The 25,197-nt window shown below is 36.5% G+C and overlaps 1 long non-coding RNA gene across 1 annotated transcript; it reads left to right on the top strand.

Annotated features, from left to right (window-relative positions):
* Window positions 1-1,678: 1,678 nt before the first annotated feature.
* LOC143904613 (uncharacterized) lies at window positions 1,679-24,278 on the top strand. The gene is made up of 6 exons (XR_013258981.1): window positions 1,679-2,068; window positions 2,753-2,997; window positions 4,435-4,752; window positions 6,252-6,300; window positions 6,381-6,561; window positions 11,290-24,278. It is a non-coding gene; the product is annotated as an uncharacterized LOC143904613 (long non-coding RNA).
* The last annotated feature ends 919 nt before the right edge of the window (window positions 24,279-25,197 follow it).

Raw genomic sequence — 25,197 nt, 5'->3', positions numbered from 1 at the left:
AATTAATATTTGTTTTTGTAAATTAACTTCTCGCGCATTTTTTGATACGACCGATGGACGTAATTAGAATCGAATAACGTAATATTATTTGTTGGCGATGATAATGATCCGATAATGAAAGGAATTTTTCTCCTTCCATTGTGATCTGGTCGAAATGCGACCAGATTATTATAGTTTATTTTTGATGGTGCGGCTGGTCTAGTGGGTAGAGCGCCAGATTCGTAATCCGGAGAACCGGGTTCGAATCCCACTGGGCCACTGAGAATTTCTCAGTAAAAATACCGCACCCCCATCTGACGGATAGAGGTAACCTCTAGATGGGAAAACTGGGCTCCGTCTTTCGATAGCCGTCGACCGCTATGAAGTACCTCAGAAAAAAGCAGAAGGCGCTATCCAATAGGACGGCTTCTGTACAGCGGTGTGGAAGGCAACGGGAAACCACCACACTATTTATATTCCCACGAGAGTTATGAATGATATAAAAAAAAAAAGTTCATAACCACGACCACTCTGTCAAGAGTGTACGACTAAGAAGAAGAAGAAGAAGTTTATTTTATTATCGATACTCATAGCTTACTATTTTTTTTACGCATATTCAAACTTATTTACAATTTGATATAGGGTCATAGCGTATGCCAAAAATAAGAAATAAACTGCTACTTAGCCGCTCAGTGAGTGGTTATAATACTGAATGTATTCACTGAATGCACCTATTAACATGTCCGTACTTTTGCTTATTAATGGGAAATATGATTTTATTTTGAGACTATACAATATGATTCGTATTCGAATTATTTAGATTCGCAATTTTCGAATAGTTCGGATTCGAATCATATAAATTCGAATTCAAATGGTTCGCACATCTCTACTATTTATCTACATCAACTACATCAACGTCGGCAGTATTTGATATGCAAAGGTATCAGAAACGAGACACGCAGCATCCGGGCGGATTTCTTTCACACAAGATCTGCTTTAATCCACTAAAACTGTCAATAAAGCTTCTATAATGTATCGCGTACGTTTTGTAGGAAGCATTTCTCTAATCTCTTTCCTAATTCTAACTAATAGTTAAATCATATATCTATCTTTGTCTAATGTAAAGGATAAACAAAGACATATATATGATTTAACTATTAGTTAGTTTACCAAAAGGTTGGAACAACCGGCCTTTATAGATTTCCTTTTTTGTCACGGTAACAGTTAATTTGATGTCTTTTCGTCGTTTATTGCTTCCTCATAGAGAAAGCTTTGTTTTCATAAACTTTGTATATGGACCTTTGGTTGCATAAACTAAATCTAATCAACCAAATGTTAATAAATTATATATGAAATAGGGGTAGAAAAGACCGAAGAGAAAATTGTTTTTTTAGTTTTTTATGCCAATGTGTTCCTTATGTTCTAAAACGTCGAAATATCGCGTTAAAAAAAATGTCGGTATGTGTGTATGTGTGTATGTATGTATGTATGTGCCAAATTTACCGAAATTGTTATAACTCCAGAACTAATCAACCAAATCTTAACGAATTATATATAAAATAAGAGTAGAAAAAAAAACTGAAGAATATAGAATTAATAAAAATTGCTAATAATAAAGAAGTTACCAATTTCTGTTTAAAAAAACAGCCAAACTTACCAAAATTTTAATGAATTGATTGGTTATATGTAAATGAAATAGTGGGGCCAAAAAATGTGTTGCCAAAGTTCAAAATTATAGATTGTTAAAATTTATGTTGAATAACAATAGCCGACATAGAATACAAGTAATAGTATGCAGAGAAATTTTATCGTTTATTTAAACAATATACTGTGTTTAGGAAGGATTCTGAACGTGACGAACGAAAATTGAAGACACTCATCTTGTGAGACGGAATGTAATTTAAGTATTTGTTGATAGTAATCGTAATAATCGTCTCTGTGTAATAAGAGACATTACGTACAGAGTTACAGAACAGGCTTCTTCTTCTTCTTCTTCTTAATTTGTGGCATCTAATCTTCCACGACTCAATTGACGACCAAGAACTAGACGAAGTACAGAAGAGTTGGGGATACTTTGCACAGAGCAATGGTAAGTTGAAAATGTCTTGTAATAATTTAAGCACACAGATCGAAATCACGCTAGTGTTTCGATCGAGCTTGTAGATTCCTTCGTAATAACTTTTCAAGACCTCGTAACCAAATAATATTATAGAAAAGATTTTCTTCGTCATATTCAAGTTTAATCTGGGAACTGGCATCTGGGGGTTGATCATGTAACTGTAACTTTATCTCGAAGAGATAAAAATTACAAAAGTGAAGAAATTCATTAAAATAGAGTATCTATGAATAGTATTTATAGAAGTATTTCATGTCAAAATCTGGTAAATCTGTTCACTTTTGTAATGTTTACCTTATTTTAAGATACATGATCGATTTCCAAGGATGATTTTTACATCCCAGTGTCGAGAAAACAAAGTTTATATTACAATAATTTTTTTTATTGATTGAGAATTCATACGCTTTTTTTGTTAAGAAAGGGGGAGTGGACCTTGCATAAGTTTCCCTGTTTTGTGGTGACAGGACAGGGGTGAGATTTAGGGTCTCGATGGAGAAAGAAACAGCGGAATGGAACTGAAATGGAATTACTCTGATTGTTTAGCCTCCTACCATATCTCTTTTCAATTATACTGTTCCGTTCCTCTATTTCTCTTTCCCTCGGGATTAATCCTTATACTCACTAATCTCTCCCCCATCCTTCGGTGGTCTTTTTCAGGCATATGGGGTTTCGCCATGGCAACTGACATTTCTATTATTCCCGGGAAAGATCGATAGCGGCTCCAGGCAGCTGTCTCGCGCTTAGACCCTTTTGCGCACACCACCGCACTCTCCTACTTGTCAGGGCTTCGTGGCGGCACATAGGCGTACAACAGCAAAGCGTACGGTCGTTTTACTTGCCGCTGACAGCAGAGTATAGGCTCTACGCTTCAGCGCCGTTTTCAGGACTAGTTGCTTCTGCAGGTGAGTTTAACAACTTACTCTTTAACAACATACTCTTACCGGATTCCATGGCCACCGCCTTGCTGCAGTTTTCATTCTTTGTTGCATAATGTCCCATATATCGTATATATATCGTTGGATAGATCTTGAAAAAAGAAACATTTTTTATTGTATTTAAACATAATCGCGATATCTCCAACCGTTGAGAAGAAAAAACTGGAAAATTGAATGGTGATGACGGTGTCGTAATAATAACGGAATTTTATATACGAAACGAGAAATATTACTTTTATTAAGCTTTAGAATGAGTCACGCCAGAAACATCGAATCAAATTGTATGCTAAATGGGACGATGCTATAATGGGACCCAAAAATATAAGATTTTTTATTTTTTTTTTATATTTGACTTTTTCGTTAAAAAGTAACAAAAGTTTTTTCGATACTGGATCCGGATTTTATATTTGGTAAAACTCCACAATTAGGGTCTATACGAGAAATCAATTGAGAGAAGGTAAATTTTATGTATTCTTGCCCCCTGAATCCAAAACTGTTGATAAATTTGGGAGTCGCTTGTATTTTTTAAGATATCGTCATGAAAATGAGTAAATGAGACAAGTCATCTTCTAGTTATATATATGTTCTAAGATATAGACAGTACACATGTGGGCGGGAAAGGGGCTACCATCTCTCTCCCGCAGGCAATGGTGAGTGGGGGTAGATCTCAGTTCGCGTAAAAAGTTGAAAAACCTGAAACGTGATAGACCTTGTTTCGCCCTATAAGCAGAGATGGGATAGGGCGAAATGGACCTCACTTTGCGTAAATGATTTTCTGGATAGCATTATATTTTCCACGCAAAGCTAGGTCCACTTTGCCCCATCCCATCTCTACTTATAGGACGAAATGAGGTCTATCATTATACGGTTCGGGTTTTCAACTCTCTAGACGAAACGAGGTCCAATCCCACCCATCCCTGCTTGCGGGAGAGAGGCGGTAGTCCAAAAACAAAAGTGAGGAAATTCATTAGAGTATCTATGATTTCATGTCAAAATCTAGTAAATCTGTTCACTTTTGTAATTTTCACTTTTTTTCAAGATGGCGTGATCGACTCCCAAGGGTGATTTTTTACACCCCAGTGTCGAAAAAAACGAAGTTTATGTTACATATAATATTTTTTTTATTGATTAAGAATTCATACCCTTTTTTTGTTAAAGAAGAGGGAGGGTGGAAAACCTTGCATGAATTCTCTTATCCCGTGGTAACAAGGGTATGTGAGATTTAGGGTGTGTCCCGTCGATGGAGAAAGAAACAGCGGAACCGAATTGAAACAGAATTACTCTGATTGGCTATCCTCCCGCCATATCTCTTTTTCATTAATGTTCCGTTCCGCTGTTTCTCTCTTCATTGGGATGCATCCCTATACTCACTAATCCCCCCCCACCCTCGGTGATTGTTCTCAGGCATATGGGGAAACGCCATGGCAACTGAAATTCCCATTACTCCCAGGAAAGATCGATAGCGGGGCTCCAGGTAGGCTCGCGCCCAGACCCTTCTGCGCACACCGCCACGACTCTCCTACTTGTCAGGGCTTCATGGCGGCACGTAGACGTACAACGGCAATACGCACGGCTGTTCCAGTCGCCGCTGGCAGCAGAATATAAGATCTATACGCTTCAGCGCCATTTTCAGGACTCTATAGTTGCTTCAGCAGATGAGTTATTACTCCTTACTGGATTCCATGACCACCGCTCTGCTGTCTTTTAACTCTTTGTTGCATAGTATGTGTTCCATATATCGTATCGTTGAATAGATCTTGAAAAAAGAATTATTTTTTTATTTGAATATAATCGTGATATATCTTCAACCGTTGAGAGCAAACAACTGGAAAATTGAATAGTGGTGGTGTTGTAATATAATAACGAAGTTTCATATCCGAAATGAGAAATATTACTTTTATTAAGGTGTATAAAGAGTGACCCCCAAAAAATACGTTTTTAAGCCTATTTTGTGATCATTGAAATTCGAATCAAATTGCATGTCAAACTCTGCTATGATGGGATTCATAAAAAAAATATATTTTTTTAATTTTTATTTATATTAGACTTTTTTGTTATATATATATATATATATATATATATATATATATATATATATATAAACAGTAATAAAAGTTTCTTTGATATTATATTTTTACATTTTTACTGGGTCGATTATGTATCTCGAAACAAAGTAAAAATTAGAAAAGTGAACAGATTTAAAAGGGAACACCACCTCTGAGATCTAAAAATGATACCTAACTTTGGCAATTTATTTTAGGGAAATAATTTATTCAATCGAAAACCTATTATAAGAGCTTTATTATTATGAATCTTAAAATGTAAAAAAAATATTAAATTTTTTTTATTTTATAAAATGGCGGTGTCTTGGCCACATCGGTGCCGAGCCTCTGCTTTAAATAGACGCTCTTGCGATGAAATCTGCCACACGGTTTGACCTGGGACAAAATACAAAAGATTTTTATTAGCTGCACGCCAAAAACTGGAGAAGTACATAGGACTTTTAAAAAATATTGAGTTTTGCAAAAATGGTATACATTTGAAAAAAGTCATTTTTTCCCTAAAATTTTTTGTGTAAAAATATGTTAATTGCAAAAAAAGTTTTTAAGGTATCGCAAAAATCCTACATATTTTTCTAGTTTTTGGCATGTAGCTAATGAAAATCTTTTGTATTTTGTCCCAGGTCAAACCGTGTGGGTATTGCAGCGACATACGAGTCAGTTGCTCATTCGTGCAGGCGCGCATGGTCGTTCATAGTTGCATAGGCTTTGGCGCATTATATGTGAGTGATTATAATGTGCCGAAGCTAATGTAGCTGTAAATGACCATACGCGCCTGCACGAATGGGCAACCCGTTATGCTGACCAGCATGTCGGTGCAACAACCGGTACACTACGGGAGTATCTAGATGCGGTCAAAACATCGCACCATTTTGTAAAATAATAATTTTTTTACGTGCCGATTATTTGTCAGATTGTCGCTTTATCGCTTAAAACACAGTTTCTGTTGGAACAGTAAACTTTCTTTCCTTAATTTAAATTGATAATTGATTTAATTTTGATGCTAATAGGCATTCTATTTAAATATTGAATATTATAATGCTATTAAGTATTAAAAATTACTCTAGATGACCATTTATGCAAAAAAAAAAAAATCAAACGCCCGTTCCTGCGTCAATGTGTGTGTGTGTTTAATCATGTTTATATTCTACTTTCGGTCAGGCTTCAACGTCCGATTATCGCGTTTTCGAGAAAGACTCGACACCTATAAGTAATTGTTTTGCGTGCAACAGCTGTGATTACATGTTTTATTTGTAATATAGCTCCTAGACGTGTTTGCGTTTGTTTCAGTGGCGATAAGTTCATCACTGTCGGCGACAGAAAGAAGGTCGCCAGAAGATGTGACAATGGGATACATCATCGAATACCTCCTGAAAAAGCAACTCACTGTATGGTGGAACAGCATGAGTCGCATCACTCGCACTTGAAGTGATAAAGTTCCCGAACACACAAAGATACCCTTCACAAATAAGTAATTTCAATACGTTATTTGCTCTTTATAAAATTCATTTCGAGCAGGAAAATTTTATTATTTTTTGTTGTGACAGAGTCTATGTTCTAACTAAGCATTTCTTACGTAGTGGAATTTGATTTTGCGATGAATCTCTAGTTAGGTGGTGTTAAAATGCGTTACGCAACGAATAATTGTTGCTCAATGTTAACAAATTTTTTTTACCTTATTATTAGCACAGTAAAATTAAAACTTCTGCGTTTTAGTCATTATTATAGATTAAGAAATTTTTAGTTTAATGTCCAAATATCCATATCGTGATTTAGATAATCTATACACAGAAATATTGGTTGCTATATTGTATAATGCAAGATAAATGTAATCAATATTAATGTCCGTAACGTATTCTGAACGTATAATAGTACCAATAAATAGTATGGTGATAAATAGTGGAATAATATTAGGATTATTTGAAGCCCACGATGAACCAGATCACGCGTGCACTGTTTGTCTCATTTTACGAAACAATAGTCATTATTTAATCGTATGGTTTTCATTTATTATCAGTTCGCAGACACTTCTACTTTAGTAGAAGTAATCGCAGAAATTCGTAATCTGTCGTCGAGATAGGTATTAAGGTGGTCTTTTTGTGAGAACAAGTATTAGATAGATATACCTAAATTTGATATATGTTAAATATACAGTAATAAGGGGCATGTGTACGAAAAATCAAATGAGGTTACCGACACTTTACAAGAAATAAGTCATTCTAAATATGCGTTCGCGGAGCGTGCCATTGTCATTCTATCCTTGTTTACATCTAATGAACGAGAAAGATAGAATGATGCAAATCGCCACGTCCGAGGTTTTCAACGAATAATACATGTACTTAGCGGTCAGATGAATACATTATTCATGTTTTAAAATATTCCCTGAAGTTTCCGGATTTCGTACATACCTTGAAAATAAGGGCTTACCGAATGTTTTGCTCTGATATATGAGGTTAAATAAGTAGTGGATCCACGCGCATATTGCTTTACTCGTACTGTCATGCCTGACCTAACCTAAATCGAGTCCAACCGCACTACTATATATATTGTGATATTTTTTTAATTAGTAAATAATTAAATACGATTAAATCGTGTGTGTAAAATCATGTTATATTATTATAATTATTGGGATGTTGTGTAATGTTTGTCAATATGTTTGTTTTCAATTACCTCATGACGGACTGTTACTTGACTAGCTGGGTCCGCGAAAGGACTACCTTAAGTAAATTGGTCCATGTTTATTATTACAGTCTCTTTTGTATAGCATTGTGTATACATGCGTGATGCATACACGTAAGAGGTGATAAAAGATAAAATAAGAAATTAGAAAGCTTAATATTGATATATTAATTTTTGAAATCTGATGAAAATTTTCATCAGAATTAAATCACTTTATTACATCAGAATAAAAATCTTTTTTTTTTTAAGTATATTGTATATCTTAATATGCTAAATTAAAGATTTTTTTAAACTTGCGGTTCTTTACAAGAAATGATAAATTATTCGTAAATTATATTAGCCGATGTATTGTCATATCAAGATCGAAGTACAATATGTGCGAATGATCTGTGTAGCCATTGCAGCTTTAAAACTTTGGCACAAAAAGTATCTTCTTTTTTCTCCCCTTTTTCCCTCTTTCCTTCCCTCTCTCTCTCTCTCTCTCTCTCTCTCTCTCTCTCTCTCTCTCTCTCTCTCCTTCTCTCACTCTCTCTCTCTCTCTCTCTATTCTTAGATTTCGCAAAATACACGCAGAAACAGTGCGTCAAAAACAACTAATAACGCTTTTAAAATTGTACCAGTGACGTTACACAGTTTTGCTGACAATTTTCTGCCGAAGATAGTTTTTCATGATTTCTATAGAATTAAAGTATTCTTTTTTGTGTTTTCCAGGTCTCTTTCAGATTCCAAGGGACCTCTAGACGAATGGAATATTCTGAAGATTGATAAAAAAGACGATCCAAAGAGATAATACTGTTTTGAATTTTATTTTACTTCTATGCACTTCAAATATCTTTTTCACAACACCTCCATGTATAGTTCGACTTTCCATGCTTGTAGAGAGGGGCGAAAGTGGCCAATTTCACGCCACGGCTGCGTCGGCTGCAGCGGGCGGAAAGTAAGCACTTTCCTCCCTAGGGAAGAAAGTAAGCCCTGGCGTGAAATTGGCCACTCGCCCCTCTCTAGGCATGGAAGTCAAACTTTCCGTAAAAGTGTTGTGGAAAATATTGTGTGCACCTCGGGTCGAAAACTTTTTCAGACTCGTGTGATTTGCCTCCGGCTCGGGCGGCAAACTTCACACTCGTCTGAAAAACGCTGCTTTCTCCCCTTGGTGCACAATATACCATTGAAATACTTGAAATTATATTTTGTAGACATAGAGGAGACTGGGGCAAGATGGCACATTTTTTGCATTTTATTTTATTGTACTTTTCTAAAAGTGTACAAACTAAAGTATAATAATGGCAATAATGATGACAGTCTCGCGATGTCATGGGCTGTTTATATAAGGAAACTTATATAAGGAACTTATAGGGGTGGATTCTATCGTGGGATGTGTCAGGTCCTCGGTTCTAAAGTTTTGGATTGGTCGGATTTTTTCTACACATGATTTAGATTATAGTTTTGTGATTATTCATTGGTGAGCTCGACGTGGAAATAGCACCGCCTATCGTATGATTTTGGTTTTCCGCTTATCTATTAAGGCAAGTTAAACGTAAAATTGTCGTCATTTTTTACGCAAATTCCGATTTTACGTTTGACGTTGAGTCTTTACCATTCTGTTTTTGAAAGAACGAGCTATTGTTTCTTCCAGTGACTTATCGCGTTTATTTTTATTAACTGTTAATAAACGTGGATTTTCAGCTCGAGTCGGAATCCCACCCCAAGTAGCAAGTGACGTCAAATGACGTCTTAATAAGGTCTTAATGACGTCTATGACGTCAATACGTCTTTAGACGTCATCTTTGCTACTTGGGACGTTTCCAAGATAACAGAGGTGTCTACACGATTCGGATAGAATAGAAATTTTCCGTTTCTCTGTGTTTATTAGCAGATATTACAGAAATTTTGACCTTACACCACGCGTGGTGAACTCCGTTTTATGGGACAATATTATCTAGATAATATTTCTGTTGCCCATCTGGACCGATTTATTATATCAAGGATTTTCTTTGGCGTACACGGCAGTGCCGAACTTATTGTGTCGCAGATCCGACAAATAGATGAACTTTGTCCTGTTTAATTTGTCTGTTTGAATTTTGCTATCTGGAAAGTTTCTCATGACCTCTCACGATTTTTCACATTTATATGAAATAAACATCCGAAAAATCAGACATGCCAGTGTCATAGTACGATGGATAATCGTTGGTTCACGGTTTATTTTTGTTTCTTATCTGAGAGATAATTTTGTTAGGTTTCCGCGAAAAAAGAAATCATAGAGTTTACAGGACGTAACAATAGAATATAGATTTGCTAATAGAAATTAATATGCTTAATATGAATATTATACGAGTAATTAATAGACATTAATTTAAATAAATGGCGACGGAATGGACTCATTGTCAGTTCAAACATATTATTGCACTTGTAAAAATGGAGCTTGCACTGTTGGGTGCCGTAACATAACTCCTGGCGCATGCAAGCTGGGGAGCTAAAATTATTTTTTCGGGAACACACTTATTAAAACCTACACACTGATGTGCATATCATAGGTGGACGCTACATGGCTCAAATCTGGACACAGTTTTTACATAATTCATAGCATGTCAAGTACAAAAGTTTCTATATTTATTAATTGAATATTGTATATATATGTCGTAGGCTTATAGAAAAATCAGCCCGTTAGCTAAAATCCTAGGAACTTAGCTAAACGCTGGCCAATAGAGTAATGAACCGTGAATTAGTGTAATAGCCTAGTAAATTCAGCTTTTTAGGCTAAAAGCCGGCTGTTAGCCTAACGACCTGACACGCTTTGGGCAGTTGGAAAAATGATTATTGGATAGCATTGCGAATGTGAACAAAACATTTTAAAAGATACGGACAGTTCAAACATAATATACAACAAGGTCATAACGGCTATACCTATATATAATTATACTTTTAATATTTGTTATATGACTTACATGTCCTTGTTTTTAATATCGACTCTTTAGATCAATTCACTTTGAATTCAAGTGGCAGAAGGAGCTCGCTTTCTCATTCTTAATTATTTATCGAATTTCTGCATGACTACCAATTATTATTTTATATCACCATCGACCAAATTGGTACAAATAAAGATGGTTTGCTGAGAGGTTGGTTTTCTCGTTCTGATATAGCTAAATCAGGCACCAGTAGCCTATACTTGCATTAATAAATAATAATGTATGTAATAATGTGTGTGTGTAATTAAATGTTTTGTTTACATTTACATTGATATCCAATAGTCATTTTTCTAACTGCTCAAAGCGTGTCAGGCCGTTAGGCTAACAGCCGGCTTTTAGCCTAAGAGGCTGAATTTACTAGGCTATTACACTAATTCACGGTTTATTACTCTATTGGCCAACGTTTAGCTAAGTTCCTAGGATTTTAGCTAACGGGCTGATTTTTCTATAAGCCTACGACATATATATTAATTAAAACTTAAAATATTGTAGTTAATTAAGTTAATAACAGGATTTGTATTCTCGTTAACATATATCTACATTTCTTTTTGTTTCAGATTTAAATCTATCCATTGTCATCTGTTTCTACATGTTCCTTATTACCCGCACATATGATGAAGATTGCACGACAAATGTGTAACTGAAGACAGTTGGAGAACACTGACCTTTTGTTGTTAGGAAAAATAGAGAAGCAAATGTAAGGTCTTATAAAGAGAACGAAGCAAAATTTATTCCCAATTGCGGAGAAAACGGAAGATCAACGTACGGTAAGAAGCATAATTGCGTTAATAACAAGATATTGTGAAAAAATTATTATTTACTTTTACAAATAAGATGTAAAAATGAAGGAAATTAGTAGCGAATTCTGTTGGCTACATTATTGCGCATTTAGGCACAGAATTCATTACATGTCATTATATATTGACACATGTAATGCGTACACGAATTGCGAGGCGTTTATCAAAAGAACGTACAACAAGGGTGAAATGAAATACATTTAACCCTAACTCGCCACATTCCGGTCCTGTGGACCGCTAAACGTTTTTTCGGTTTCCTACTAGTTTTTACATTTTTTTAAACAGGTTTAGTTTAAACTTAAATTATTTTCTGGATCAAATATTATAAACATTTTATTTAGATTCTGTATTTTTAATTCTTACATTAAAATCTTAAAAATATTAATTATAATGAAAATGACAATGCGATAAAGTCGGGCGGTCTCACGGACCGGAGTGTGGCAAATTAAAAACTTGAAAATAAGTGTGGCTAACTAAGGTTAAAACGTTTTGCTTGATTATAAAATTCCACGTGATGACTTATTGAAATCTACACGGAACGTTAGTATCTTATTTTTGTTTATATCTATACTATAAAACATTATGTATGATCACAGAATACTGAAACAATTTCTTGATGTTATAAGTAATTTTTTGTCAAATGTTTCGTTAGATTATTCAATCTTGCGTGATAGAACGACAAACAGTTGGTACAGCCTTAAAATAATTAAAATAATATATATAACAAGCATTTTCCTGGTTGGCTCCTGTCTTCTGTAAAGCTGGATATACACTTAACGAATGAACAGCGAACACGAACGTTCGGACATTTGCGTTTGTGTTCCTAGATTGTTAATTGTTCTTTTTTTTTGTTGCATCAGAATTTGACCAGATTCGGTGTTTTCTGCATGTAACAATTTGATATTTTTGATTATATCTGTTGAATAATGACAACAAACGTTTGCGTTCGCTGTTCGTTCGGTTTTCGTTCGCTAAGTGTATAACCCAGTTTAACAAAGGCATTCGCCAGTGATAAGTAATAAAAGGAATGTAGACACTAAATTAAAAAAAATACTTTTTGGTTTCAAATTAAAGATCAGTCCTACAGTCAACCCAAAATGGGTGAAATTCTTTGGAGTACCATGTCTTTTTTTTCTTTCGTGCGCGAGGCGCAAGACAGAGATCAAAAGGGAGAACGGGGATATTTTTAAGGATAACGGGTCTCTCGAGCTGATCCCTCGTACTATTCGACATTCGACAGCCGCTAAACGAATGATTGAACGCTAGACTCGTGATACTCGCGTCCACTAATTTCCAAAATTTGCGAAATCTAGACCAAAAGTAAAACCGCGATAGAGTTGATTTAGGGACCAGCCAGCTCGATCTAACGATAGACGGGCAGGGCAAGAATTCTGCGAAATGACGATCAAGTAACACAAATGGTCTGAATTTCATTAAATGGCTGCGTTCAGCAGAACGCAACAGTATTGCAACTGTTTTATGATTCTCTGCTGAACAATTCTAAACGCACCTAAAGTCTCAACACGTTCACTCAGCGGTCGCCATAATTTTCAGTGAATTAAAAGTACGTAAAACGTCGTCGACATATAGTATGGACTGTGGTATGGACTACGCGATGTATAAATGTATACACTACGGTATGTACAAATATTAATATATAAGAAAATAAAGAAATATATAAATATAATTTAAATAAATTCGGGTTAGCACGCATATAACATAGAATTATAGGTTAAGGAGGTCTATACACTCTTGGTAATTTTCTTCAAAATAATTATTGAAAAAATTTACATAAGTACATAAGTACATGGCATTTAATTAATAAGTATAATACACGCATCAAAGTATTACATATTTTATATACATTTAGGGGGTCTATACACGTACGAGTTTGGCTCGCAAGTCCGGCTTGGCTCGGCTTCTACTCGTTCGTGGATGAGATGTTACGAGCCGGGCTTGGCGTCAAAAGAGCCAAATTCGCACATTTTCTTTTCGTGTGTGGTGAAAAAACGTTTGTGTCCGGCTCGCGAATCAAGCTCGCCGACCCGGACTTGCGAGCGAAACTCGTACGTGTATATAGACCCTCTAAATGTATATAAAATATGTAATACTTTGATGCATGTATTATACTTATTAATTAAATGTCATGTACTCTTATATGTACTTATGTAAATTTTTTCAATAATTATTTTGAAGAAAATTACCAAGAGATAGTAGGAATGCTTGATATATTACAAGATGTGCCACAAACATCATTAGAAAGTATGTACATTTTATTATAGTAATATTATAATTTGAGAGTTAGTACATTACATTTAATTAATAAGTATAATGCATCTAAGTATTACATATTTTGTACACACTTAACGATTTATCCTATTATTCTATGTTATATGCGTGCTAACCCAAGTTATCTAAATTATAATTATAATATATTTCTTTATTTTCTTATATATTAATATTTATATATATATATATAAATATATATATACCATTTTGTAACTTTCTGTGCGTTTTCACTGTATCTATTGCGTTATAAATAATATTTTTATATGTATATTTATATTTATCAATTCTCAATACACTGTGGAGGCAGTTATTTTACTGATAACGTTTTGCTTGAGATACAGCGTACTTTTAATTTGCTGAAAATCATGGCGACCGCTGAATGAACGTGTTGAGACTTTGAGTGAATTTAGAATCGTTCAGCAGAGGATCATAAAACGGTTGAAAACTGTTGCGTTCTGCTGAACGCAGCCATTCAGTGACAAATTTTATTGGAAACATGAAATAGAAATAAACAAGACATAGAAAAAAAACGTGTAATAGAAGTAAACATGAGACGATTGTCGAATTTCATTACCAGCGAGTTGCCAGACTTTTGCTGCCGACGATTGTCGGATTTTAGTAACTGACTCGTTTATTCAATTAAATCGGGAGATGAAGGATTAGCATCTTCGTCCATAAGAGTTACGTGGATCTGCATCCAATCTTCCCATTTTTTTATCAAGAGCTTTGTCAGCTCAATGATCCTACGGGATCATCTTGTTGTTGAGCCTATGGGCTGGATATTGGCGGATTAATCGCGTCAGGTGAGTCTAAAATGACTCACCTCGTAGTCTGCTTCTGTACCCCGTAAAGGGCAGTGTTCACGAGACAATCCGTGTTCCGTTTGATTGTCTCGCGAAACGTGCGTGTACATTGCTGGATCGGAGTGGATTAAGCAGAAAAAAAATTAATTTTCTTGGCAAAGTCTTTTATTTTTTACGGGGGGTACAGAAGGAGACTACGAATATAATTTTGACGAAAGAAAAGTTTCAAAATAGCGCAATTGGTATGCAATATAAGCGACTGCAATATGTCAATAAAAGGTTAAAGGTTAATTTAAAGGTTAATTTTACAGTTCAAATATTTTATTGCGCCGAGCTTTCATAAAGCTTTAGTATCACAGCACGAGCGTAGCGAGCGAATTGTGTACCGCTTTCACTTTCAGTAGTTTAAACGACATTTGCTTTAAAACTCATTTCAGTCCTGCAAAATTGCAGACAATCTATCAAGAATTTCATTATTTTCAAGATTGATCCATAACTGTTCTCGACTATCGCCAAACTCAGACTTTCCCAAACCTGTCTGCGAGATCGTCGGTCGGATCGGAAGGAGTCGCGAGAGGGACAGCGCGAGGTGTTTCTTGTCGACAAATTATTAGTTCTCGTTCATCCAGCTCGACTCGTCTTGATCTTTTTGAGTCGCACTAGCTTCTGAGGTTGCGGACAATTCTTCCCTCTATCTGTCCTCTGGATTCGCTTCAGCTAATTAATAAATTAACTTAGTTTTGCTTCCGGTTGAACAGATACCTTTTTCTCGCAGGTTCTCCTTGAGTTGGTTCACCGTAATAAACTTTTTTGCACTTATCTCGGCACACAGTTTGATTATTTGTTATCGTCGAACTTTGTTGTCAACGGGTTGTCGGACTTTGTTACCAGCTGGTTGCCGGACTTTTGCTGTCGCTGGTTGTCCAACTCTGTTGTCAACGGGTTGTACGAGTTTGTTACCGGCGGGTTGCCGGACTTTTGCTGCCGACGGTTGTTGGCACAGATTTTGTTACCGGCGGGTTGCCGGACTTTTACTGCCAACAATTTTTGAACTTTATTATCAACGGATTGTCGGTCTTTGTTACCGGTGGATTACCGGATTTTTGCTGCCGATGGTTGTTGGCATAGGTTTCGTTACCGGCGGGTTGCCGGACTTTTGCTCCCGATGGTTATTGGTATAAATTTCGTCACCGGCGGGTTGCCGGACTTTTGCTGCCGACGATCTTTGAACTTTGTTGTCAACGGATTGTCGGACTTTGTTATCCGGCGGGTCGCCGGACTGTTGCTGCTGACAGTTGTCAGATTTTGTTTCTGGCGGGTTGCCGTACTTTTGCTGCGATGATTGTCGGACTTTTTGCTGCCGATGAGTGTCGAACTTTGTTACCGGCGGGTTGCCGGACTTTTGCTGCCGACGATTGTCGAACTTTGTTGTCAGTGGGTTGTTGGACGCGCTCTTCTTCGACATTTACGATCTCGAAAGTTTCTTCGAGAGTAACGTAACGACGAGCAATTCAAAAAATCTCTTAACCATTTTTTATAAGACGACTAAAAGATGTCTAAAATATGTCTTTAGACGTTTTATGTCCCGCTTTTGAACATGCGTGCTGTCTGGGTTCGAGTCTTCTGGAAGGTTTCGTCATTTACTCTTTAATGAGCGATGACAATTAGGTTGCATCCGCTCGCCAATCGATAACTGCTAGTTATGGTTTTCGTCTATTTTGTATGATGATAGTAATTTCAAGAAAGAAAGAAATCGTGGAATCCACGGAATGATGAGCAACGACGGGCAATTTAAGAAATCCCTATCAAGTAAAACATTATGTTCCATGGCGGTATTTGGTACGGTATAAAATCTGATTTTTTGACGCGCGCTTGTAACCTCTACCAGTCCTACCACGCCGTAAAAAAATGCCATCGGTTTCAAGCGGTGAGCTGCCAAGCATGTAAACTTTATCAATTTTTTCAGCAAGAAAGCGCGACTTGCTCGAAATAACGTTACTTCGGATAAAACTGATAGGTGACCCGGTGTCAATAAATGCGTACAATCAAGTACATAGTAACATACATTTTCATACTGATATCTAGATATTATTTTGACGGTCGCCATATACGGCGACGGTGAGGCACTCGATTCCTCATTCGTAGGCTACTCCAGATTCGTAGACTCTGTCTGCGTTGCAGTGTCCTTAGTCTTCCCGCTTCCATATAGGGAGTCGTAAAGGGTGAATGAAAGTTTATTTACCTGACCACTTCGATTCTCTAAACTATCACTATATAGAAACGGCGAGCATTTTAATAACAAACGTGGGTATGCTACACCCAGTGAGGTGTTCCACGGTTATATGCGAACGATTCTTTGAACAAAAAGCCGCTCGCTTACAGTTGTTTTCCGAAAATTTATAAAAATCTTGGGGTTTGGGGTTTGGACGTATTTTATATCATAAAGTTTAATCTGTTATTATTATGCTTATCAAACACAAAATTTTTCATACAAAATGACTTTTTATAAGACAAAACTTTCTTCACAAATTGATAGGTGAAATTAACACGATCCTCTCTTGCGGATATTTATATGGGATACGTGAATCTGCATCCAATCTTTCCATTTTTCTATCAAGAGCTTTGTCATCTCAATGACCTTACGGGATCATCTTGTTTTTGAGCCTATGGGCTGGATATCGGCAAGCCCGCAAAGGATAGCCTGCTAAGGAACAAGGAAGGTCGCGAAATCGGTCTTCCAAAATGTAGATTTCTAATATATGAGTGTTGGACAGCGTGGTTGCCTCAATCTCGGAGGGTAACCGTATTCTTTCCGGTTCTTTTTCAACTCGGATCGCTGTCGAATATGGTTTTTATACAGTTTCCTCTATATATCTTGTCGCTCGCGATAACTCCTTCCTCGATCGAGGTGGAAGCGATTCCTATTTCTTACTTTCGGCAAAATATGTTATTTTTAAATATAAAAAGTAGAAAATTTTGAAACGATATTCTCGTATCTAAGAAACAGAAAGAGTCCACAACGTGATTCAAAATGTACATGATTCAAGACTCTATCAACTATATAAGCTAGATATGTAAAAATCAAAGTGATTGATAAGGTTTAACCTTTTCATAATAATAACTGGAAATATAATGAGGACAGAAGTGAGATGAACAAGTTCAATAATAAAATGAATGATTACCTAAATTTGGGCTTCTTCGGCGCCGAAGAATCTACAAGTTGATACATTGACATTCCAGCAAATTGAAATTGACCATTATATAGGTAATAATATATTTTTCAAATATGTGTTAAAAGTAACAGTAACTCTGTCAATTAAAAATATACAAATATTGCAAAATATGTATGTAGGTAAACCCCTTCCGGGAATGCCAGGCAGTAAGGTAAGACCTGTACCAATAATGAGGATGTTTGGCGTTACAAAGCTAAGGAATTCCGTTTGTTGTCACGTCCATGGCTTTTGTCCGTATCTGTTTGTATCGGCTCCATCGTATTTCACGAACAATCACTGTAGGCCATTTAAAGTATGTTTATTATTGTAATAGAAAAATTTCGTTTCTTTGCGTTAATCTGAAAAGCGTTTTCGATATACGATTTCTTTCTATTTAAAATTATAATTGTCCCAATTAAACTCATCTTCTGTCAATCTATATTTTATTATATTTATTTATTTCCTCAGTTCTTGTTTTTTTTCTAGCAAAATGTAGTTTTCTATAAAAACAAGAACAAAATAAATAAAAAGCGAAGGTGGCTTATTGATGATTCGCCCTCATCGCGCTTGCTATTATACGTGTGGTTACATGGCAACTTGAAATTGTGTTTAGCCTTGAACGACTCACTAAATTTCTCTTTGTCGGCTGTAGAGTCGTACGTACCTCGTGTACGACCCTAAGCCCAAGATCCTTTTTAATTTGCCTCTACTCATTGTCAGTAGGCTGTAGGCAATCGATTTGTAGGGACCCTCTCAATCAATTTCACTGAGCAAATCTCTTGCGGTTTACAAGATTCCTTGGGTTTCTCGGTTTTCTGAGAAGTAGACAGAGAGGAGCAACAATCCTTTTCGTATATCATATAAAATAGCCTTTAGTTCGTATATCATATAAAATAGCCTTTAGTTTTTACTTCGAGTAACCGCACTTCTACCTCTCCGTCTCTACTTTTGGTCCGTAAGTATATAGACGACGGCAGCATAGGCTCACTCAGAGGCGTCGGCAAATTCATGCAGCTCCAGCCGGCAGCTCTCGATTCCACTCGTCAGTCAGCGCGGGACGCGGATTTCCTTCAGGGAGGGCACCTTGGACTGGAATTTCTGCCAGTTTCGGACGTCTTTTTTAGTGGCTCGTCCCAATCGAGACGTCAAAGCTTCTTGAAATTCACAAGTGTTTGCGTGTTAATCATCTCGACTATCTTGGGTTCTTCTGTCTGAATAGATTTTACGCCGCGGGCGTTTTTAAATAAGCTTTCGAATAAGCTTTGATGTTAAAGGTATTTTATCTCGTTTAATTAAAATTTTTCGTTTACCTCCCGATGGGTTTCTACCTTGTCAAATCCGATGTCTCATTGTTAAAGAATTTGATGTAATTTGATGAGGTACTTTATAGATCACACGACATTTGACATTTCCCATTACTAATGATCTTTGAACTTTGTTGTCAACGGGTTGTCGGACTTTGTTACCGGCGGGTTGTCGGACTGTTGCTGCTGACAGTTGTCAGATTTCGTTTCTGGCGGGTTGCCGAACTGTTGCTGCCGACGGTTGTCAGATTTCGTTTCCGGCGGGTTGTACTTTTGCTGTCGACGATTGTCGGACTTTTTGCTGCCGAAGATTGTCGAACTTTGTTACAGGCGGGTTGTCGGATTGTTGCTGCAGACAATTGTCAGATTTCGTTTCCGGCGTGTTGCCGGACTTTTGCTGCCGACAGTTGTCAGATTTCGTTTCCGGCTGGTTGCCGTACTTTTGCTGCCGATGATTGTCGAATTTTGTTACCGGCGAATTTCTGGATTTTTGCTGCCGACGGTTGTTGGCATAGGTTTTGTTACGGGCGGGTTGCCGGACTTTTGCTGCCGATGATTTTTGGTATAGATTTCGTCACCGGCTGGTTGCCGGACTTTTACTGCCAACGATTTTCGAACTTTGTTGTCAACGGGTTGTCAGTCTTTGTTACCGGCAGGTTACAGGATTTTTGCTGCCGACCGTTGTTGGCATAGGTTTCGTTACCGGCGCGTTACCGGACTTTTGCTACCGACGATTTTCGAACTTTGTTGTTAATGGGTTGTCGGACTTTGTTACCGGCGGGTTGCCGGACTGTTGCTGCCGACAGTTGTCAGATTTTGTTTCCGGCGGATTGCCGTACTTTTACAGCCGACGATTGCCGAATTTTAGTGACCGACTCGTTTATTCAATTAAATCAGCAGATGAGGGCAGATGAATACTAACGTACGTTCATGTGGACCAGTAAATCAAAGAAATGCAAACGTGCCTCCTGCCCAGTCTTTGGAAAAAGCGCAATACAATCATTACCTGAATTCAAACGAGCTTTATCATACTTTTGTACGTCAATCTGCACATTGCAATATGCAAACACATTCCGTTCAGAATATTCAGCCAGATCAAAACGTACAGCAGAAGTTGCAAAAAAGTCTACGCTTGGTACTACCCAAGGATACATCTATATGTTCAATCGATCTAATGACTAACGAAATATCGCAATGTATGTCACAAAACATGTCTGTTGTGAGCGCACAACGTAGTAGCAATAAATTATCGCACTTGGCAACACCGAGGGCCGGATTACTCGGTAATCCGACCTTAGCGACGAGGACCGCTGACGCGAAAGCCAGCACGAGTCGCGGTAATGTCCATATATGGGCATTCCGGACAACCATATATGGGCATTCCAGACAAGAAAAATAAAATTGTAACTTTCATAAATTTATATACATTCATAAGTAATGAAATGTTTATACATTAAATCAGATGTTATTTTTTCTTAGGGGAGGAGGATGTCAATACAGCTTTTTGCCAAGAGCGTAAGGCATCTTAGATATGTCTCTGTTTCTATCAAGAGCTTTGTCAGCTCAATGACCCTACGGGATCATCTTGTTTTTGAGCCTATGGGCTGGAAATTGGCAAGCAAGGATGCTGCTAGATAATATTTTTTGGTCAAAATTTGTCCTGAGTCTTGAAAATTTGGAAAAAAATCGACGATTATATATTTTATTGTTGTAATAAATAGGCAGAAAGTGTTCGAATACGACGCAATATTCTTCAAATAGGCTTTAAAAAGTCTGCCGGAGTTGCTGGGTTGTCGGATTTTTGCTGCCGACGGTTTTTGGCATAGGTTTTGTTACCGGCGAAAATTGGGAAAAAATTTTGTATCATAAAGTCGTATACATAGATTAAAATTTCGTAAAAAAAAAACCGCCGACAATTGTCAGATTTCGTTTCCGGCGGGTTGCTGTACTTTTGCAGTCGACGATTGTCGGACTCTATATACATCTTGTCGCTCGCGATAACTCCTTCCTCTTCGATTATTACTCATCATTTCAGGCGGAAGCGTAAACAACGCGACCTGTGTTTTTGAGTAGTTCTAGGGTTATTTCCCTGGTTTTTGATAAGCAAAATGTCGTCAGCAATATTCTGGTTAATAGTGATTTGTGTCGAGGTTATTTGCTGGTATTGGTCTGGTCTAAAAAGAAATGCGTATGTCACATTCGCGATCGTTTGCCGCATACTGAACATTGCTTTTTCTTGTTTTTGAGCCTATGGACTGGAAATTGGCAAGCAAGGGATGCTGCTAGATAATATTTTTTTGGTCAAAATTTGTACGGACTGCGGTTTGGATCGTTAATTCAATTAAATAGGCGGACGAGGGTTTAGCAGCTTTGTCCATAAGGGATACGCGGATCTGCATCCAATCTTCCCGTTTTTCTATCAAGAGCTTTGTCAGCTCAATGATCCTACGGGATCATCTTGTTTTTGAGCCTATGGACTGGTTTTTCTATACAATGCATCAAAGTTGGTTGAAAGGCAAATACAAAGATGTATAACGTTTATTACATTTACAAGCAAATAAATAAATTTGAACATTTTATTGTGAAAAAAGCGATATTTCCACAGTGGTTACATATTACAGCAACCCGACAGAGGTCGGTAGTGTTACTCCTGTCGACCCTTAAATAATAAAATAGATAAATACGTATGATAAAGTATGTAGATATTTTAAAAATAAAAAAAGCTACATCTACCCCTCGCTTTACACACATACGACTCTTGCAACTTTTCAACACTATAGTGTTCCCGGTATTCCACGTAACCTATAAAATAATCACATATATATTATCAATAAATCATACGATTGTATATATATTTTACCATTGATTTAATATATTTAATATATTTTTGAGAATTTTGTACTTACAATATCCACAAGTTCTTCTGGCACTAATCTCTGTGTTTTCTAGGATCGCTTCAGATTGCTTTAGAGAGTTATTCGCGAATGTCGTGATAGGAAAGAGGCTATCCAGATTGTTTTTTTCGCAACCATTAAACAAAGCCTATAAAAAATAACGCGCGAGAAACTGCACTCAAATAAATTGTCCAATTACAGCTAGAAACTAGAAAACACGTTCAAGATGCGCAGTCGACAAGCGCGTTCAGTCATAGAGATATAAGAATAGAGTGCGCGAGCGAACTGAAAAAACGATATAGGAATAGAAAGAGAACGCTGCATGGGAGGCTTTTGTCTTTGTCTATGCACGTATGTGAGACAAAGACAGCAGGGGCCTCCATGCAGCGCAGCGTTCTTTTTTCGTTCTTTTATCTATTCCTTTATCGCAGCTGATAAAACGACACTCAACAGTAGTTCTGCTGAACGCGGTTAATTTCAAACTGCAACGAGTAATTTCTAAAAAAAAATGCAACAGTTTCTTCACAATTGTCGCACATGAATACATTTTGTACATTTTTTGGAAATAGAAAATTTAAAACAAACTAGACTCAGGGTCCTGACTCAGAGTACTTTTTTCTCTTGTACACATTTTTGAAAATTAATAATTTTTTAATAATTACAAAAAAATCTTTTTTATAATGTATATATATTTATATATATAATTATCATATATAATATAATTATCATGGCAATATGACGACAATATTTGCCAACAAACGGATTGCACTGGTTTGCTTTTGCATGAAATGTTATCTGGGTCGCGACGTTGCATATTACATAAATGCTGATAAATGCTATAATACATCTACTATAATGTATGTATGTGGAGTTGGCAGATGCGGATTACTGATCAGCCAATTCGGTCGATGTGCTCCTCGGCGCCGACATTTACGCGTCAATTCTCAGTCAGGGACTTCGGAAGGGAGGGCCACGCGAACCTGTTGCACAGAACACGGCGCGGCGTTAGGATAGATTCTCTCGCGAGTGATCGGCGATTTGGTTGCCGGGCATGTGTCGCGCACACTCACGTATTAAAAACTGTGGCGATCGGCAACGCGGACGCGAGCGGTAGCAAGAAGCACAGTACGGGCCCAACTCTCTAACGACAAACGTATGCGTAAACTCTGCTCTAACAGAAAAGCTGCAAGCTTATTGGCTAAAAACTGTGCGATAGCCAATCAATTTGCAGCCTTTCTGTTAGAGCAGAGTTTGCGCATACGTTTTTCGTTGAGAATCGGGCTCCTGGTTTAGGTACGATTGCGAACACGCAGAAATAGATAGGATAGGGTTACGATATCCATAATAATTTGATTACTATAATCGTGGGGTCCAAATTTTTCCCGGAGTAACATTAAATCGGCAGTGTCAGGGTCAGGGGAGAGCCCATAGGAGTTCTGAAATTTTGTTTGTATATGTTATTATTAATAAATTTAAAAAATGTTGATTCAAGGCAAGCCGTAATGCGAGAATAAATTCTTCTTTGAGGATATCGCATTTTTTTCGAGATATGGTCCCATCTGTTCAGCCATATGCTGTTAATGGTTAGGTCAATATAGGGACGTTTGTAAAAAGTGACACGACGTCGAGAGAAATGAGAATATAGCTGTCTTTAAGGTGCTGGCCACTCAAATCTTTAACCAGTTGGAAAATATATTTTATGTGGCTATTTGCTTTTAGAATGCTGGAGGATATTATATTGTGTAAAAATCTTGCAAGGCTATGCAATGGACCGTCAATAAAAGACACTATGATTCTTAAGGGGTGATTTTGTTTATGAATCGAGTATATATGAGTCGTTTCTGCTTTCAATGTAAAATGAATAATTTAAACACCCTTACGGATATCGATACACTATACAGTAATATTTATATATTAATTTAAATGATATTCGTAAAATTAGATTTACACTATTTTGAAAGTAAACAGCGGGGCTCATATTCTTAGTCCTTTCTTCTGAGGAATGATTTATAGTAATGTTGAGAATTAACTGAGCGGATCCTTCACATTACATAGGTGAGATCTCGATGTACGTATTGTAATTACGTGCGCCTGTGTGTAACAAGTCGAACGAACAAAAATACAACTGCGCTGTCAATGGTGAACATTGAAAATATACGAGTTGTATAATATTGATTATATATATTGTGCGATAATGTTTTGTATAAATTATGCATACACAATACATTATTAAAAGAATTCTGTCAATCTTCGTCTATCATTCTTTACCTTCCACAACCACAACGTCACCTAATATGATATATTAACACACGACACGAAATATATTCGTCTATTTTCCATAATTTCCTGCACCATTAAACTAATTAAAAAAATATTTCGTTATTTTGTATTTTCAGTAACCCTTTAATCTTAGTAAATTTTTTTATTTAAAGTTACAAAGAGTACTGTATATTAGAATATTTTATTGTCTTTGTCTTATTGTCTCATTATATAAAACTCTTTATTAATAGTCATATTAGAAACTCGAGTATTAGTTTTGCATAAATTAACACAGATAAAATAACTAAATTTTTTCATTATTAAATCGAAAATGCATAGATGCGAATCGTATAAAAACAATACAAATATTAAACGAAAAACCCAACTGTAAACAATTAACGAAAATTTTGCAATGCATAGTGCAAATATTTATTGATTATTGATTATACAATTAATATTCAATACTCAGGCTGAGGATATCCTCACCTGTTAATTACAGTCAATTCAAAGCAAGGTTGTTGGTCGATAAACTAGATCCTTAATTAATGCTTTGTTCGGGGTACTAAAAACAGTTGATATATACATATATAATAATTGTCAGTATAAGTGTAATAAAGATATTAACTGCATCGTAAATATAAAAGTGGAAACATTAATTATATAGTAATGGTCTTTTAGCACAGGAAACGGACATAGTTGTTCGTTTGAGATCATCATGTGATAACCATTACTGGTTATCGGTATCAGGAAATACGAACGGTAAGTAGCTACTAATGGTAAGTCGTAGTAGATATTATTGGATATTATTATTATCCCCTTGTAAGGGAATCCTATAGCCGCGGTCTGTATTACCGACAAAATTACTATTTTCATGGTTCTGGTCTTTCGTCGCATTAATTTGACAGAA

This window comes from Temnothorax americanus, unplaced genomic scaffold, assembly GCF_048541705.1.
Source record: "Temnothorax americanus isolate GAGA-0224 unplaced genomic scaffold, ASM4854170v1 Scaffold55, whole genome shotgun sequence".
In the NCBI taxonomy this organism is placed as follows: Eukaryota; Metazoa; Arthropoda; class Insecta; order Hymenoptera; family Formicidae; genus Temnothorax; species Temnothorax americanus.
This window is presented reverse-complemented; position numbering and strand designations above follow the sequence as displayed.